Here is a 16,165-nt window from a genome sequence, read left to right as displayed (position 1 = left end):
AAAAATTGACCCGTTTTAATTATTTAAAAACAAAAAACACATCAAATTTCCTTTACCATCTACAGTTCAGTTATATCCAAACACTCTAAGACCAAACAGAAGCAGGGATGACAATGAGACGCTGAAGACACACGAAGGTGAATGCTGAGGCCCATCAGATTCCCAGCAGGAGGTCACAAGTCTTTCATTCAAACACTCCAATGCTTTTCATTTCAGTTTGTTAAAGTCCGTGTTTTATAGGAAGGTCTTTACAGTAACTTCATGCCAGGCACCAGGTTTCTTCAATGGTACACAGCTCCATGAAATTTTGTGTTTCCATCCAGTTGACAGGAATAAAAAGGAATTTTTATTTTTCTATTTTTGGGCCGTAGAGACATAAAATGGTCAGATTCCTTTAGGAATAAATGAGGAAAAGGAAAGAGAAAATCTGGACTGTGCTGGTGCTGGTTTCTACTCATCTTTCTGAGGGTGTGACTACAAAAGTGTCACACTTAGGCCGCTACAATGATTAAAACTAGTAATCTTTTTTTTCAGATGATAAAAAGGAAAACACCCAATGGACATAAAAATGGTCAAAGGTTTTTTTAACGCAGGTCAATTTTTCCCCCACCCAAAAAATATACAAAATGAACATATAATTGGGGTGGTAACTCCACTGGACATTCCAATTCACTCATCTGCTTGTCCCCAACACGGGTAAGGGGAACAGGCGTTAGGTTTTATTAGTCGTGTTATAGCAGTAACCAGATGTGTTAATGGCAGCTTATTTGCGGTACACTGATCCTCTGAACATGTGTCGGAAAGCATGGTTGTCAGTCTCTGCCCACATCTGAGCACATTCAGCTACCATGGAAATTACAAGGGAAGGAAAAATACATTTATTCCAAGATGTACTGGGATTTTTAAGTGCCCTTTCTTCCACAGAGCCCCAGAGTGGTGACAAGGTGCTAGGGACTGCTGTGTTTTCCAGCATGAGCTCCCATCCGCTGAGGGTCCTGAGAAGGATAGTGGATTGGTCCTGGAGCCCTCATGAAAGGAGGGGGTGGTCCCATTGGGTGGAACATGTGTGACCCAAAACCTGGTGGTGGGGGTGGGGCGATACCAGGGGGTGGTGGCAGGGCAATGTTCACCACAGCTGGAAGACCACTTGGGGGCAAGTTGAAGTAGTTGGCAGAGGCTTCTTCTTCTGCCGCAGGAGGAGGAGGAAGAGCTCCTGGCAATCCTGGAACCGGTTCCAGTTTGATCCCAGAGTCTGTGGTTCCATCTTTCTCTTTTTCTTTTCCTCTGGCTGCTTGGGATCTTCCCCATTTCACATTCAGTCTGCGGCCACTTACAATCAACTTATTAAAGGACTTCTCAGCAGCCACTTCTGCCGCCTGCCTCGTGGCAAACTGGATGAAAGCACCCTGCTGTCTTTGCACAACAGTGATCGTCCGGATCTCTCCGAACTGGTAGAAATGATTTCTTAAATCTGTCTCAGTAATAGTATCACCCAGACCACCAACATATAGTGTGGTGATAGTTTTATCCTCCGGTGGGTCCAGCCGAGGCATTGTTGAAGCCCGCTTTAGAAGCTTGTCAGCTACAGGATCGTTGATTCCGTAGTAGCGATCTTTAATATTCTGATCAGCAAGGGGGTCATGTGGATCTGTAGGCTTCTCATGTCTGTACGGACATTCCTCTCCTCTCTTACACTCTCCTTTCACCCAGAAGGAGCAAATGTGGGGTCGATTCCTTTTGTAGTAGGGTGTGGTCCAGGCCAGTTTGAGCAGCATGTCACTGGTAGATGTGGCTTTCCCCAGCATGCCAACTGGCCGTGTTCCATCAGAGTTAGAAATCTCTCTCTCCATATTCTGTGTGTAGTACTCTTTGTTGACATCTGACTTTGGCATGTCATCTTTAAAAGACAATCCTGCATCACGAACCTGGATGGGCAGGCCATACTCTAGGTCTAAGAGGCAGGTCTGACAGACATTCTTCAATTTACTGCAGGTCTGGCACACTTCAGTCTTCTTGAAACGCATACGGACTCCAGGGCACCAGCGAAATACTGTGAATGGCCTGGCACAGATTTTGCATTCCTTCCCATACTTTTCTTTGGTCATTCGGATATATGGGTTTTCTCCAAGACATGTCTGGCACAGAATGGGGAAGTCCACATCTTCCCAGTTTTGCCTGTTGTAGGTGTTGGAACCCAGAGAGGTCGCCATCTTGAGAGCGTCCGGAGGCAGCAGTAGCTTCTAGCTCACTGTAGTTTCTTATTACCCACCTTCTGCAGTCTGATTCTGTCATTTCATCACACTCATTCTCCATCCAGCCTTGTTTCGTTGCTGGTGAGGAGTTGTGATCCCTTGTAGGAGGAGAGGTGTTCTGGTTTCGGATGTTTTCATCCTTTTTGCACTGATATCTTCCCATCTTTGTGGGTTTATCCACCTGTTGTCTTTGTAGTTACTGACTTTCAGATTGGGTCTCTGAGTGAACTTCCAGTTTGTGGATGCTAATGTTCCTTCTTTTTCTTAACTTTCCTTCTAACAGTCTGGCCCCTCTGCTGTAGGACTGCTGAGGTCCACTCCAGGCCCTGCTTGTTGGGGGATCACCTGCAGCAGCTGCAGAACAGTAAGGGTTGCTACCAGTTTCTTCTTCTCCTATCTTTGTCCCAGAAGGATATCCACCAATTGTCAGTCTGTTCTCTCCTTTATGAGGTGACTCTTTGGATATATGGGGGTCAGGGAGCTGCTTGAGGAGACAGTTTGTCCTTTATTGGATCTCAAGTCCTCAGCTGTGAGATCCCTTGTTCATTCAGAGTTGCTGGGCAGGTGCGTTTAGGTCTGCTGCAGCAGAGCTCATAAACTCCCTTTTTTTTCTTTTTTTCTTTTTTCCAAGGTGCTCTGTCCCAGGGAGTTAGGGCTTTATTTATGAGTTTCTGTTGTGCTCCTGCCTTTTATTTTTCTTTCAGGGCTGCCCTGCCCAGCGAGGAGGCAGCCTAGTCACTGTCTGCCTGCAGAGGCTTTGCTGAGCTGCTGTGGGCTCTGCCCACCTGCCATGTGATCTTCCCTGCAGTCCTGTTTATATGGGTGTAGTTAGAGCTGCCTCGGAAATGGTGGCCCACCTCTGTTATGGTGGACTCTCTATGTAGTGGCAGTTTGCCTTGGCAACGGCAGGTTACATCAGCAATGGCGGGCTGCCTCAGTGATAGCAGACTGCCCCCGTAGTGGTGGAGTGTCTCAGTAATGGCGGACGCCCCTCCCCCACAGGGGCTTACCGTCCTGGGTTCAGCTGTGCTTGCTATGAAACTCTCAACCCAGAGTGTTTTCAATTACTGTTTTTTTGTGTGTGTTAGTGTGGGGGAGTTGGGGTAGGACCAGCCAAGCCTGATCACCTGGCTCCCTGACTCAGAGTCTTTTTTTGTTGTTGTTGTTGAACGGTTGACTGTCTCCCAGTGTTCCAGTTGCCTGTTGAAAAGGCGCCGGGATCTCCCATGCCACGACTCACTGAGCCAGCTGAAACAGCGGGGCTGAGATTCCTGGCAGTTTTTTTTGCCTAAGAATCTCCTGGCCTGGCTCGCTATTTCAGATGAGTGGGTGAGCCGTCTCAGGGCTCCAATCACCAGCTAAGAGGGCACCCAGACCAGTGTCTTCTGTACGGAGAACCACGGCGTCAGGGCACGGTCAAAGCAGCCATGCAGGCCAAAACAGCCGCGCTGGCTGAAATATCCGCTCTGGCTGAAGCAGCCATGCTGGCGACCCCTGGGGCTCCTCCGCCTGGGAATCTCCTGGTCTGTGGGCAATAAAAATCCATCTGAAAATGTGGCGTCCACTCACCCTCTGCACTTTCACTGGGAGCTGAAATCCTGAGCTGTTCCTAGTCGGCCATCTTCACCCGATCCCCTAATTGTAATTCTTACTGGAGAAATTGAAGCACAAACATCACAACCTTTCCAAAGTTACCCTGTGGCAGATGGAACTTCAAGAATTACATTTTCTGCCAATTTAGGATAGTTTTCTTTAATTACAAGTAGTTGGTCATTTCAGTAAATGTAATGTCTCATATTTTATGCATAAGATTTTTGCTCCTGTAGAATAACATTTTCCCCCCATAGAAATGAAGTTGAGCAAAATGGAACAAAGAAGACAAATGTGTAAAATTGCCATGATTTTAATATTTTTATACCACTATCTAAGCATAAAATTAGACTATACTACAGGGAGATCACGGAGCAATAGCAGCACTGGTGTTCTTGATGGACTTGAGCCTGCAGATGAGAGGGGTTGCTGGGGTGGGACACAGATTGAGAATGGTGAAGTGGCTATTGCTATGCATGGGGACCTTTCATTTTCCATGAGATGGGGAGGAAAAGCCCCTGGAAAGAAGAGAGACCAAACAAGCATTTGTGAGATGGGGGCTAAACTCAAACTGTGATCATTCTTTTTAATTCAAAATAGTGGTAGGGGATACAAAAGGGGAGAAGAATAAGAGACTGTAAGCATGAGATTTTTGGAAGGGGCGTGGATTAAGGAGTTGTAATTCAAACTAGAAGAAGCTATAAAAGGAACTAATGGTAGCAGTGAATGAAATTTTGTAGATCATAAGGAGATGTGAGACATTGCTTGTCTTGAAATGTTTTGAATTCTGTTCCTTCCACTGCTGACTTGGTTTGGTCTCCCATCTTTAAAATATATAATCAAGCAGCAACGATGAGCCCTAACATTTATTATGTGCCATCTTCCAGGTAACATAAACACGTGACATGGCCCCTGCTTCAAGACGCTTGCAGTGTAGTATGGGATACATATAAAACAATCAAATCACAATTTGGTGCAAAAATCAAATGATTTACAAGTTACAGTGGTAGCTTACAGAAGAATGATTCTCATTGCCTGTGGTCAGAGGTGAAATCTGAGTAGGAGATTCTGGGGAGTTTCTTCCTTCTCCTCCTCTTCCTTTTCCTCCTTATCTTCCTCCTCATCTTCCTCCTTCTTTATCTTCTTTTTTCAGAGGTGCGGGTCTCACTATATTGCTCAGGCTGGACTCAAACTTCTGGGCTAAGTGATCCTCCCATCTCAGCCTCAAGCAGGGTAGGACTATAGGCATCCAACGCTGTGCCCAGCTAGGAAAAGGCATTTTTAAATGGGGGAGAAAGCATGTGGAAATTCACCAAATTAAGAAATTTCAAAGAAAATAGCTCTCCTCAAATATGTAACATGATGTAGATTTTTAAATTAATTGTTATTGTTTTAAATCAAATTCTTGTGCTAGAGGACTGAATCATTTTTCAGGTTATTGTGAGGAGGCCATGACTCTTGGAACAGTCACTATTTTTTAAATTGCCTTTCAAAAGTTATTCGTCGATTTTGGCATTGACCAACCTTCCTTTCCTTATGCAGTTCTTTCTCAAGCAAAACTAAAATAAAAACTAACACTCCCAGTATTTTTCAAAATTTATTTTTTTCTACCCCTTTGTCAGAGCATAAATGAAGAAGGAGCTCTCTGTTCCTTTTGTCCACACATTGACTTCTGACTGGTAGGATCTTCCCATTTTTCTTTCTCCAAGTAACTCCTGCTCTGCCTTCAGCTTTTTGTTTTGAGACAGTGTCTCACTCTGTAGCCTAGGCTGTGGAGTGCAGTGGTAGTGGTATGATCTCAGCTCTCTGTAAACTCTGCCTCCTGGGTTCAAGTGATTCTCTTGCCTCAGCCTCCCTAGTAGGAGCACTACAGGCGTGAGCCACCACACCTGGCTAATTTTTGTATTTTTAGTAGAGACAGGGTTTTTCTATGTTGCCCAGGACGGTTTTGAACTCCTGGCCTCAACTGATCCATCTGCCTTGGCCTCCTGAAGTGTTGGCATGAACCACCATGTCTCCTCTTTGAGAGCACATACTGCAGTGGCAATTCAACCTTTTTAATATGTAATGATATTTATAACTCCTGGAACTATAAGATCCAAGGGGACAGAGACCTTGTCTATTTTGCCCACTGTAGTATTCTCAATGCTTCTCATATACTCTGACACACAGAATGTACTCAATATTTATTTAATGAATGAGTGAATGAATGAACTACGATTCTGAACAATTGTCTCTTTCTTTCTTTAGAAATTCTTGTGCCTGGACTTGATGTTTATTACTGTTGGCAAGAAAGCAGTCACTTGGCATTCTAAAAGCTCTGTGAGATGTTTCAAGAAGAGGAAATTAAAGCTAAGAGTGCTATGCTTGAAACAAAGACTTATTAGACCAGTGTAGGCTCCCTTACAATGCCTGACCCATTTCAACTGTAGCCCATGAACAAAATCATTCCCAGAAGTGAGAAAACTAAGAGCTAACATGCCTTGTACTAGCAGGCATTGTAAAAACACTGGCACGCCATCAATATTATTCCTGTTTTTCCATGCAATAATTGTTTAAACTTCCCTTTCTTTTATAATTAACTAATTTCAGATGCATTAAGGAAGAACTATAATGCTTTAATATACTTTGCAGTTCTTCATTTATCTTCACTGAAGTCTATAATAATTAAACACAAAAATTATATATAGTGGGTTTATTAATATAAGTAGAAAGGAAGCGATGGAGCTTTGTATTTTCTTTTAATATTGCTATTCTGACTTTGAATGGGTTGACAAGAATAGCAATCATGTTTTAACCAATGTTCAACTTATGAATAGTACTTTTGTAATTTTCTGAAGGGTGTGAGTCAAAAGCTATGACTTTTATCTCGCTAGGGATAATTGCTGCTTGTTCTTCAGTTTAGAATACCTGGCGAGATTTGGAGAAGCACTTCTCAAAGTATGATTCTAATGGCAGGTAAGATAAAAATGGGTTCTATGGTCACACAAGTTTAGGAAATGCTGCCTTAAATAAAATTAAACAGGGCTTTTTTTTTCTTTTGTAAATCACAGGATTGATAATAATATGCTCTGTAAATCTCCAAAAGGAAGGATATAATATATAGCATTTCCCATTGTCATCTGATCACTGAATTTTAAATTTAATTAAAAACTTGTTGTTTAAATTTTGGGAGACATAACTCTCAAAATGTCGGTGAGATATAAATAACTCTCTTCTTATGCATATAGAGAGGTGTATACAGGCATACCTTGGAGATATTGCAGGTTCAGTTCTAGACCACCACAATAAAGTGAATATCACAATAAAGTGAGACACACAAATGTTTTGGTTTCCCAGTGGATATAAAAGATATGTTTACATTAAACTGTAGTCAAAAAAGTCAACTAAGTGTGCAGCTAAGTGTGCAATAGCATTATGTCTTTAAAAGTGTACATACCTTAATTAAAAAAACCTTAGTTGCTACAAAATGCTATTATCTGAGCCTTAAATGATTCATAATTTTTTTTTTTTTTTTTTTTTTGCTGGTGGAGGGCCTTGCCTCGATGTTGATGGCTGCTGACTGGTCAGAGTAGTGGTGGCTGAAAATTGAGGTGACTGTAACAATTTCTTAAAACAAGACAGCAATAAAGTTTGCTGCATTGATGGACTCTTCCTTTTATGAAATATTTCTCTGTAGCGTGTGATGCTGTGTGATAGCGTTTTATTCTCATTGGAAGCTTCCTTTTTAAATTGGTGCCTCAAATCCTGCTTCTTCTTCAATGAATTTTATGTAACATTCTAAATCCTTTGTTGTCATTTCAACAGTGTTCACAACATCTTCACCAGGTGTAGATTGCATCTCCCTTTCTTTGCTCAGCCATAAGAAGCGACTCCTCAGATGTTAAAGTTTTATCAAGAGATTGCAGCAATTCAGTCACATCTTCAGGCTCCACTTACGATTCTAGTTTTCTTGCTATTTCCATCACATCTGCAGTTCCTTCCTCCATTGAGTCTTGACCCCCTCAAAGTCATTCTTGAGGGTTAGAATCAATTTCTCCCAAACTCCTGTTAATATTGATGTTTTGATCTCCTCTCATGAATCATGAATGTTCATAATAGTCTAGAATGGTAAATTATTTCCAGAAGGTTTTCAATTGACTTTGCCCAGATCCATCAGAGAAATCACGACCTATGGAAGCTATGGGCTTACAAAATTTATTTCTTAAATAATAAGATTTGGAAGTCAAAATTACTTCCTGACCTATAGGCTGCAGAATGACTGTTGTGTTAGCAGGCATGAAAACAACATTAATCTCCTTGTACATCTCCAGCAGAGCCCTTGGATGACTAGGGTCATTGTCAATAAGCAGTAATAGTTTGAAAGAAATCTATTTTTCTGAGCAGTAGTTTTCAACAGTGGGTTTAAAATATTCAGTAAACCATGCTGTAAACAGATGTGTTGTCTTCTAGGTTCTGCTGTTTCATTTCTAGAGTACAGGAAGGGTAGATATAGCATAATTCTTAAGGGATCTAGAATTTTCAGTTTTGTAAATGAGCATTGGTATCAACTTCAAGTCACCACCTGCATTAGCCCCTCACAAGAAAGTCAGCCTGTCCTTTGAAGTTTTGAAACCAGACATTGACTTCTCCTCTCTAATTATGAAAGTCCTGGATGTCGTCTCCTTCCAATAGAAGGCTGTTGCATTTATATTGAAAATCTCTTGTTTAGTGTGATCACCTCCATCAATTATTTTAGCTAAATCTTCTGGATAACTTGCTGCAGTTTTCTACAACAGCACTTGCTGCTTTACCTTGCACTTTTATGTAACAGAGATGGCTTCTTTCCTTAAACTTCATGAGTCAATCTCTGCTACATTTTTGTTTTTCTTCTGTAGCTGCTTCCTCACCTCTCTCAGCCTTCAGAGAATTGAAGAGTTAAGCCTTGCTTTGGATTAGGTTTGGCTTAAGGAAAGGTTGTGCTGGTTTGATTCTTTGTCCAGGCCACTCAAATTTTCTTACTTCTCCATATCAGCCGTAAGCTTTTTTCACTTTATCATTCATGTGTTCACTTTTAATTTTTTTCAAGAACTTTTCCTTTGCATTTACAACTTGGTTAACTGGCACAAGAAGCATAGTGTTCAGCCTAGCTTGGCCTTCAAGATGCCTTCCTCACTTAGCTTAATTATTTCTAGCTCTTACTGTGAGAAACATGCAACCCTTCCTTTTACTTGAAAACTTAGAGGCCATTATAGGGTTATTAAGTGGACTAATTTTAATATTACTGTGTCTCAGGGAATAGGGAGGCCAAGAAGGAGAGAGACTGGGGAATGGCTAGTTGATGGAGCAGTCAGAACACACACAACATTTATCAATCTCAAGACAATTACAATAGTAACATTAAAATTACTGATCACAGATCACCATAACAAATATAAAAATAATATAAAAGTCTGAAATATAATGAGAATTACCAAAATGTGACACAGACATGAAATGAGCATGTACTGTTGGAAAAATGACACTGACAGACTTGCTGAATGCAGGGTTGCTACAAACTTTCAATTTTTAAAAAAGTGCAGTATCTTCAAAATGCCTTAAAGCAAAGCACAATAAAATGACTTATGCCTGTATGTCATCAAATTTCTGGTGACATGGTATTTCTTTCCTATTTTTTTTTCCCATAGCCTCAGCCCTATTATCCTCCTGTTCTTCTTTCTATAAGGATGCGAATTATAATAATAGCTAACATGTGTTTAACACTCATTAAGTACCACACACTGTCCTAAAGACTTTCAATATACTACCTTATTAATCACAGCAGAACAATCCTTTGAGTAGCTATTCCATTTTATAGATGTGGGAGCTCAGGGCTCAATTATTTAAGTAGGTGGTGGCATCAAGATTTGAATCTGGGCTGTTTTGCTCCACTCTGAACCACAGTACTTTGCTGTCATAGAACTGATTTGCCAAATAACATTTAGAAAACAACTTCTTAGTAAGTTGGGAACTACTTGTAATTTTTGAACTCTTTGGGATACTAACCAAGGATGCAAAGAAATACACTACCTGTACCCATTTGACATTTGCTTAAATTCATGCATGTGTTTGGTAGAGTCAATTTTTCAGAAATATTTCTTCGCCCTTTAGAAATACAGAATCAGTTGTTTTGGTATGGTGCCATGAGAAGGATCTTGTGCTTCACTCTTAGGGTCTATAGTACTCATTTGTAAGTGCAGGCTGCTCTTGATAGTTTTCCCTTTATTTCTTCCTTCTCTCTCTTTTCCTCTCCCTCTCCATTTCTCTCTCTTCCTCTCTTCTCACCTTCTCCCTCTCTCTTTCATGGTATAGTTGCAGTCCGTATTATTTACTTAAGCATACATATCCACATAACAAGCTACTGATTATTCAACTACAAAACCATATTGTAGTTCTGGTGTTAACTATTACTCTTTACTCATTTGAAAATTATGAAGCTTGTAGTCCAGCCAGGATTTGGGCATAATTTTTGTCCTTCTATTTCTAGTGCTCCCCATTTTATTATCTGCGTTCTTCGTCATCTTCTGACTCTTTTCTTTGTCCTATGCTGACCCATGTTTCCTATACAGGTTGTTTCTTTACGGTAGAGCTGATAGAATTTTTGCAGAAAATTTTCTTTCTTTCTGCTGTTGCTCACAGTTTAGATTCTTCTTTGCTTTTTACTAGACCAATAATTCTGCTAAACCATATTCTAGTTCCTTTGTATCACCCAGAGCTCGTCTTTCTGATAGGCTTATGATTATAAAATAAATATAAAATTAAAATAAAATATGAAATTATTGATTTTTAGACACAGCATAGCTGAAGCTGGATAATCTAGGAATATTAAGCATATGGTTTTTTAATTTTAATTTTTTTACTCTAAATTGCATAACATTTCAAAGTTTTTTTAAAAAACAAGAGTACTTAACATTAATCTAATGTTAGCTTATCTTCTCTACTTAAAAGTTATTTTCTTCCCTTTACCAATCAAAGCCCTCTAATGGGTAGTTGACTTTTGCTCACACTTTGTTTGCACCTTAAACACTTTTTTTGTTGGCCCCTATCTTAATTATGTAACTGAAATCACTTTGGAAAGTCAACAATAACCTCTTTATCACCAAATACAAATCTCAAATGCATTTTCTTGCACGTTTCTGTAACATTTGACACCACTGACAGACCATTCTGGGCATCTCCTCTCTAGGCTATTAATTCTTTAATTAATATAGTCTATGAGAACATGAATTCTTTTGACACTTCTTTTCCTTATATTGAACTTAACTAAAACCCTTCACTCTTTTTCTACACATGTTGTTGATGTGAATTCAATTCTTTCATTTACACATGTAGGTTTTTTTTTTTTTTTTATTTTAACTTGACCCATTTGAGCCCATTTTCTATCCTTTGAGATCAGGTTTCTGATTCTGTTTCATCCAGTGAGCTGACTGTTCCTTCTAATTTTATGTCACCTGCAGATACAGCATTAATTTTTCTCATTGAATTAATTGAGGAAAAAAGATGTCATCATTTTGTAGGGCTTAGGCTAAAACTGGGCAACATGCATTGCAAACTCTTCTCTAAGGCTGACTCTGATCTGTTAATCTGGATACCTTAGGTACAAACAACAATGTATATTGAACTCATATTTCTTCACATTTTGTCCAGATAAACATCTTTAGAAGCTTTGTCAAATATCATCTAAAAGTATACAAAAATCTGAAACTGACTAACCTAATAAATACACAAACCCAGAAATGAGTTAGTTCTGGTAGGATTTGTTTTCTATGAACTAATTCTTATCCACACTTACCATGGTTCCCTTTTAAAATTCTCATAGTCTAAAAGTTTAATAGTTTGTTCTGGAATGTAGCTGAAGATGACTAACAGCCCAGTCTATCATTTGCACTATCTAGTTCTTGCCACTTTTGGTCAGGAATATATTTGTAACACTTGTAAAAATTTTCTAGTTTGTCTTCATTCTTTAAAGATGGTTGACAACAGATTCTGTCACCTCAAGGCATGCTCTGGAGTTATGCTTGAAATAGAATGTGAAAGTTTCATTTGAGCACTGTTTAGAGGAATTATGAGGTCCTTTATTGAGTCTATTTTTCCAGCTAAGTTTCACTCTGTTTTACAGCAGACAAAAGAAAATGGGATTTGAGATCAACTTTCTCTCTGCTACTTTATTGTGACATCATCTATCATAGTCCAAAGATGTGCACCTCCCATGGTTTTAAGAACCAAATTTATGGTTTTATTTTTTTCCCCACAGACGAGCTTATTTTGTGCTTTTGCTTTCTTTGACAACATTCTTAAACCTCTGTGTCACTTTTTTTTTATATGATTCTTGCTTATGAAAACTTTTGTCATCATTGTTCATTTTATTTTAAAGTTTGAGATACTAGAAATGCTGCACATTTTCTCTCTTGCATAAAACATATCTATAAACACCAGGTACATTTTTTCCTAATTAGAGTAAAAACCTAAAACATCTTCAATGCAATTGAATGCAGAATTTCTTTAGATTTTTTAATGATTTCCCTCAAATCTTTCACAGTTGTTTCACTCCAACCTGATGTTGACAAAGTACTTAAACTTCTATTTTATTGGTTGATGAATTTTTTAATTAAGTTGTGTAATTAATATTGTCTGACTGCAAGCAAAGCCTGAGTGAACATATTTGGAAACAAAACCCAATTGTCTCTTGTTAAGTATACAACTAGCCGGTAGTAACAGAAGTCCATGGGTGTTTTAGAGTAGCCTCCTAGCCCTAAGCATTCAGTATACAGTGGGAATTAATCAATATGTTTTACAGATGCAATGAAGAGCTTCAGTTAATATAGAGAGTTCGTTAAGTAGAGGTTGGCTAAAAGAGTTTCTGCCTTATAAGATGTGCTTCTTGCTCTTCAATAAATTGCAAAATAGTAGCCAATTCTGAATTGATTAATTCTATTCTACACTATACTTTATCACAATACCTGTTATTTCACTAATATCTAAATCTACTAAACTGTGAACTTCTCGAGGGCAGATGTTGTCCTCAATAGATGGTTTGGTAAATATATTTTTAAAAACATAGCATGAGAGAAAAAAAGGATAAGGAAGAGAGCAAAGGGTGGGGTGATACAGAACAACACATTTCAAAAACCATGCTGCAATATTGGTACCACAAAATGTACCACTTAAATGCTGTCTGAGAACTAATAGTCACTGGTAGTAGGAAGGCCTACAGAGCTTGGAAATAGAAAGCAGGCTAGTTCTCAATATCTGCAAATTCAAAACAATACCAACTTTTGAATGCAAGTTTTAGCCATGTCTATAATGTTTTCATTGAACACATCTCATTCTGTTTTAAAACAATGATAAAATGGCATTGTATTAGGCTTCGTTAATACAAATTAAATAGTGATTCCCATTAGAAACTATTCTGTAATTATTCTGTTTCTTCACTAGATGGTGCTTGTGAGCCAATGAGAAGAAAAAGATTTCTGTTTATAGTTTATTCACTTAAGAGGAAATGAGAACTTTGTGAATTAAATAGCAAAAGACAATGAAAAATTATAACACTTTAAGACAGACCTTTATAGTTAAGTTAAACTACTTGGAGAAAACGTCATGTTACTTTCTGGTAAAAATGTTAAACTCTTGGAAGAAAAAAATACCCATTAAGACTGTTAGAACTGCCAAATTCTGAATGTTTTGTGGGTTGTCCAATCTTAATGAATTAAAAGATTCTCTTTACTCTCCTTAAAATACAACATTAACCTTTGGTTAGGAGCAAAATCATTTAAGTTGTTACCATGATGAGATCATAGCTTCATTATCTAATGTTATCATGTGAAATGGATTGTTGTCTAGATTTCTAATGCTGTCTGATAGACAATGTTCCTTTACTTTTATTCAGGAACATTAAAGAGTAGAGGTTAAAGGCAAAGTCTCTAGAGTCGTACCACCTGGGTTAAACCCTAGATCTGCCACTTACTAGCTGTGTAATCTTGGTAGTTCACCTCCCTAATCTTGTTTTCCCTCATCTTACAAAATTCATTGGTCATAACTTCCACCTTATAAGATTGCTGTGAGATAATATATGTAACAGACTTAGAACCATGCTTGGACATTAGTAGATATTTAAAAAATGTTAGCAATGATGACATTTTTTATGTCTCACTTACAATGAAAACTGATGTATCCCAACTCACAAAACAATCAGTGGAAGTACTAATTTAATTAAGTTTGTGTTTCTTTTCTTCCTTTCTCTTAATCTAGTATTCTAACCTATTATTATTCTGTCTCTATATGTGAAACTGACTTATATTTTAAAGTATATCTTTCATTAGAAGCAATCATGTTCTAATGGTGAACTTTGGGATAGCCTAACTTCTAAATTCCAGGAAGAAATGGATGCCAGTGGAACAACTTCTCCTCTTCCTGCTTCTGCTTCTCCTTCTCCTCCTCCTTCTTCTTCCTTCTCTTCTTCCTCCTCCTCCACTACTACTTCTTCTTCCTCATTCTCTTCTCCTTTTCCTCTTCTTCTCCTCCTCTTCCTCTTCTTCTCTTTCCTTCTTCTACCTTTTTCTCCTTTCTTTTTTTTTTTTTATTGTACTTTAAGTTCTGGGGTACATGTGCAGATCTTGCAGGTTTGTTGCATAAGTACACACATGCCATGGAGGATCACTGCCTCCATCCTCCATCACCTCCATTAGGCATGCCTCCCAATGTTATCCCTCCCCTACCTCCCCATCCCCCACTGTCCCTCCCCTAGCCCCGCATCCCCCAACAAACCACAGTGTGTGATGTTCCCCTCCATGTACCTATGTGTTCACATTGTTCAACACCTGCCTATGAGTGAGAACATGTGGTGTTTTCTTTTCTGTTCTTGTGTCAGTTTGCTGAGAATAATGGTTTACAGATTCATCCATATCCCTACAAAGGACATGAACTCATCCTTTTTTACAGCTGCATAGTATTCTATGGTGTGTATGTGCCACATTTGCTTTATCCAGTCTGTCATTGATGGGCATTTGGGTTGGTTCCAGGTCTTTGCTATTGTAAACAGTGCTGCAGTGAACATACGTGTGCATATGTCTTTATAATAGAACGATTTATAATCCTTTGGGCATATACCCAGTAATGGGATTGCTGGTTCAAATGGAATTTCTATGTCTAGATCCTTGAGGAATTGCCACACTGTCTTCCACAATGGTTGAATTAATTTACACCCTCACCAACAGTGTAAAAGTGTTCCTATTTCTCCACATCCTCTCCAGCAGCTGTTGTCTGCAGATTTTTTAATGATCATCATTCTAACTGGTGTGAGATGGTATCTCAATGTGGTTTTGATTTGCATTTCTCTAATAATCAGTGATGATGAGCATTTTTTCATATGTTTGTTTGCCTTGTAAATGTCTTCTTTTGAGAAGTGTCTATTCATATCCTTCACTCACTTTTGAATGGGGTTTTTTTTTCTTGTAAATCTGCTTTAGTTCTTTGTAGATTCTGGATATTAGCCCTTTGTCAGTTGAATGGACTGCCAAAATTTTTTCCCATTCTGTTGGTTGCCAGTTTACTCTAATAATTTCTTTTATTATTATATATAATTTATAATTTATATATATTAAATATATAATTTATAATATATAATTTCTTTTATTATAAAGAAGTGCAGAAACTCTTCAGTTTAATTAGATCCCATTTCTCTATTTTGCCTTTTGTTGCCATTGCTTTTGGTGTTTTAGTCATGAAATCCTTTCTATACCTATGTCCTGAATGGTACTGCCTAGGTTTTCTTCTAGAGTTTTTATGGTGTTAGGTCTTATGTTTAAATCTTTAATCCATTTGGAGTTAATTTTAGTGTAAGGTGTAAGGAAGGGATCCAGTTTCAGCTTTCTGCACATGGCTAGTTAGTTTTCCCAACACCATTTATTAAACAGGGAATCTTTTCCCTATTGCTTGTTTTTGTTAGATTTGTCAAAGATCAGATGGTTGTGGATGTGTGGTGTTACTTCTGAGGCCTCTGTTCTGTTCCATTGGTCTATATCTCTTTTGGTACCAGTACTATGCTGTTTTGATTTAGTGTAGCCTTGTAGTATAGTTTGAAGTCAGGTAGCGTGATGCCTCCAGCTTTGTTATTTTTGCTTAGGATTGTCTTGGCTGTGCAGGCTCTCTTTTGGTTCCATATGAAGTTTAAAGTTTTTTTTTTTTTTTTTCCAGCTCTGTGAAGAAGGTAAATGGTACCTTGATGGGGATAGCATTGAATCTATTAATTACTTTGGGCAGTATGGCCATTTTCATGATATTGATTCTTCCTAATCATGAGCATGGAA

The 16,165-nt window shown here is 38.6% G+C and overlaps 1 pseudogene across 1 annotated transcript; it reads right to left on the bottom strand.

Moving 5' to 3' along the window:
* LOC116553752 lies at nt 1-2,236 on the bottom strand (annotated as a pseudogene). The gene has a single exon (XR_004269893.1). The product of XR_004269893.1 is annotated as a pre-mRNA-splicing factor RBM22 pseudogene (transcript).
* Between the last annotated feature and the right edge of the window lie 13,929 nt (nt 2,237-16,165).

The sequence above is a fragment of the Sapajus apella genome, unplaced genomic scaffold, assembly GCF_009761245.1.
Source record: "Sapajus apella isolate SASKATOON/1434 unplaced genomic scaffold, GSC_monkey_1.0 scaffold1, whole genome shotgun sequence".
In the NCBI taxonomy this organism is placed as follows: Eukaryota; Metazoa; Chordata; class Mammalia; order Primates; family Cebidae; genus Sapajus; species Sapajus apella.
The sequence above is the reverse complement of the archived record's forward strand: the minus strand, read 5'-3'. Positions and strand labels throughout refer to the sequence as shown.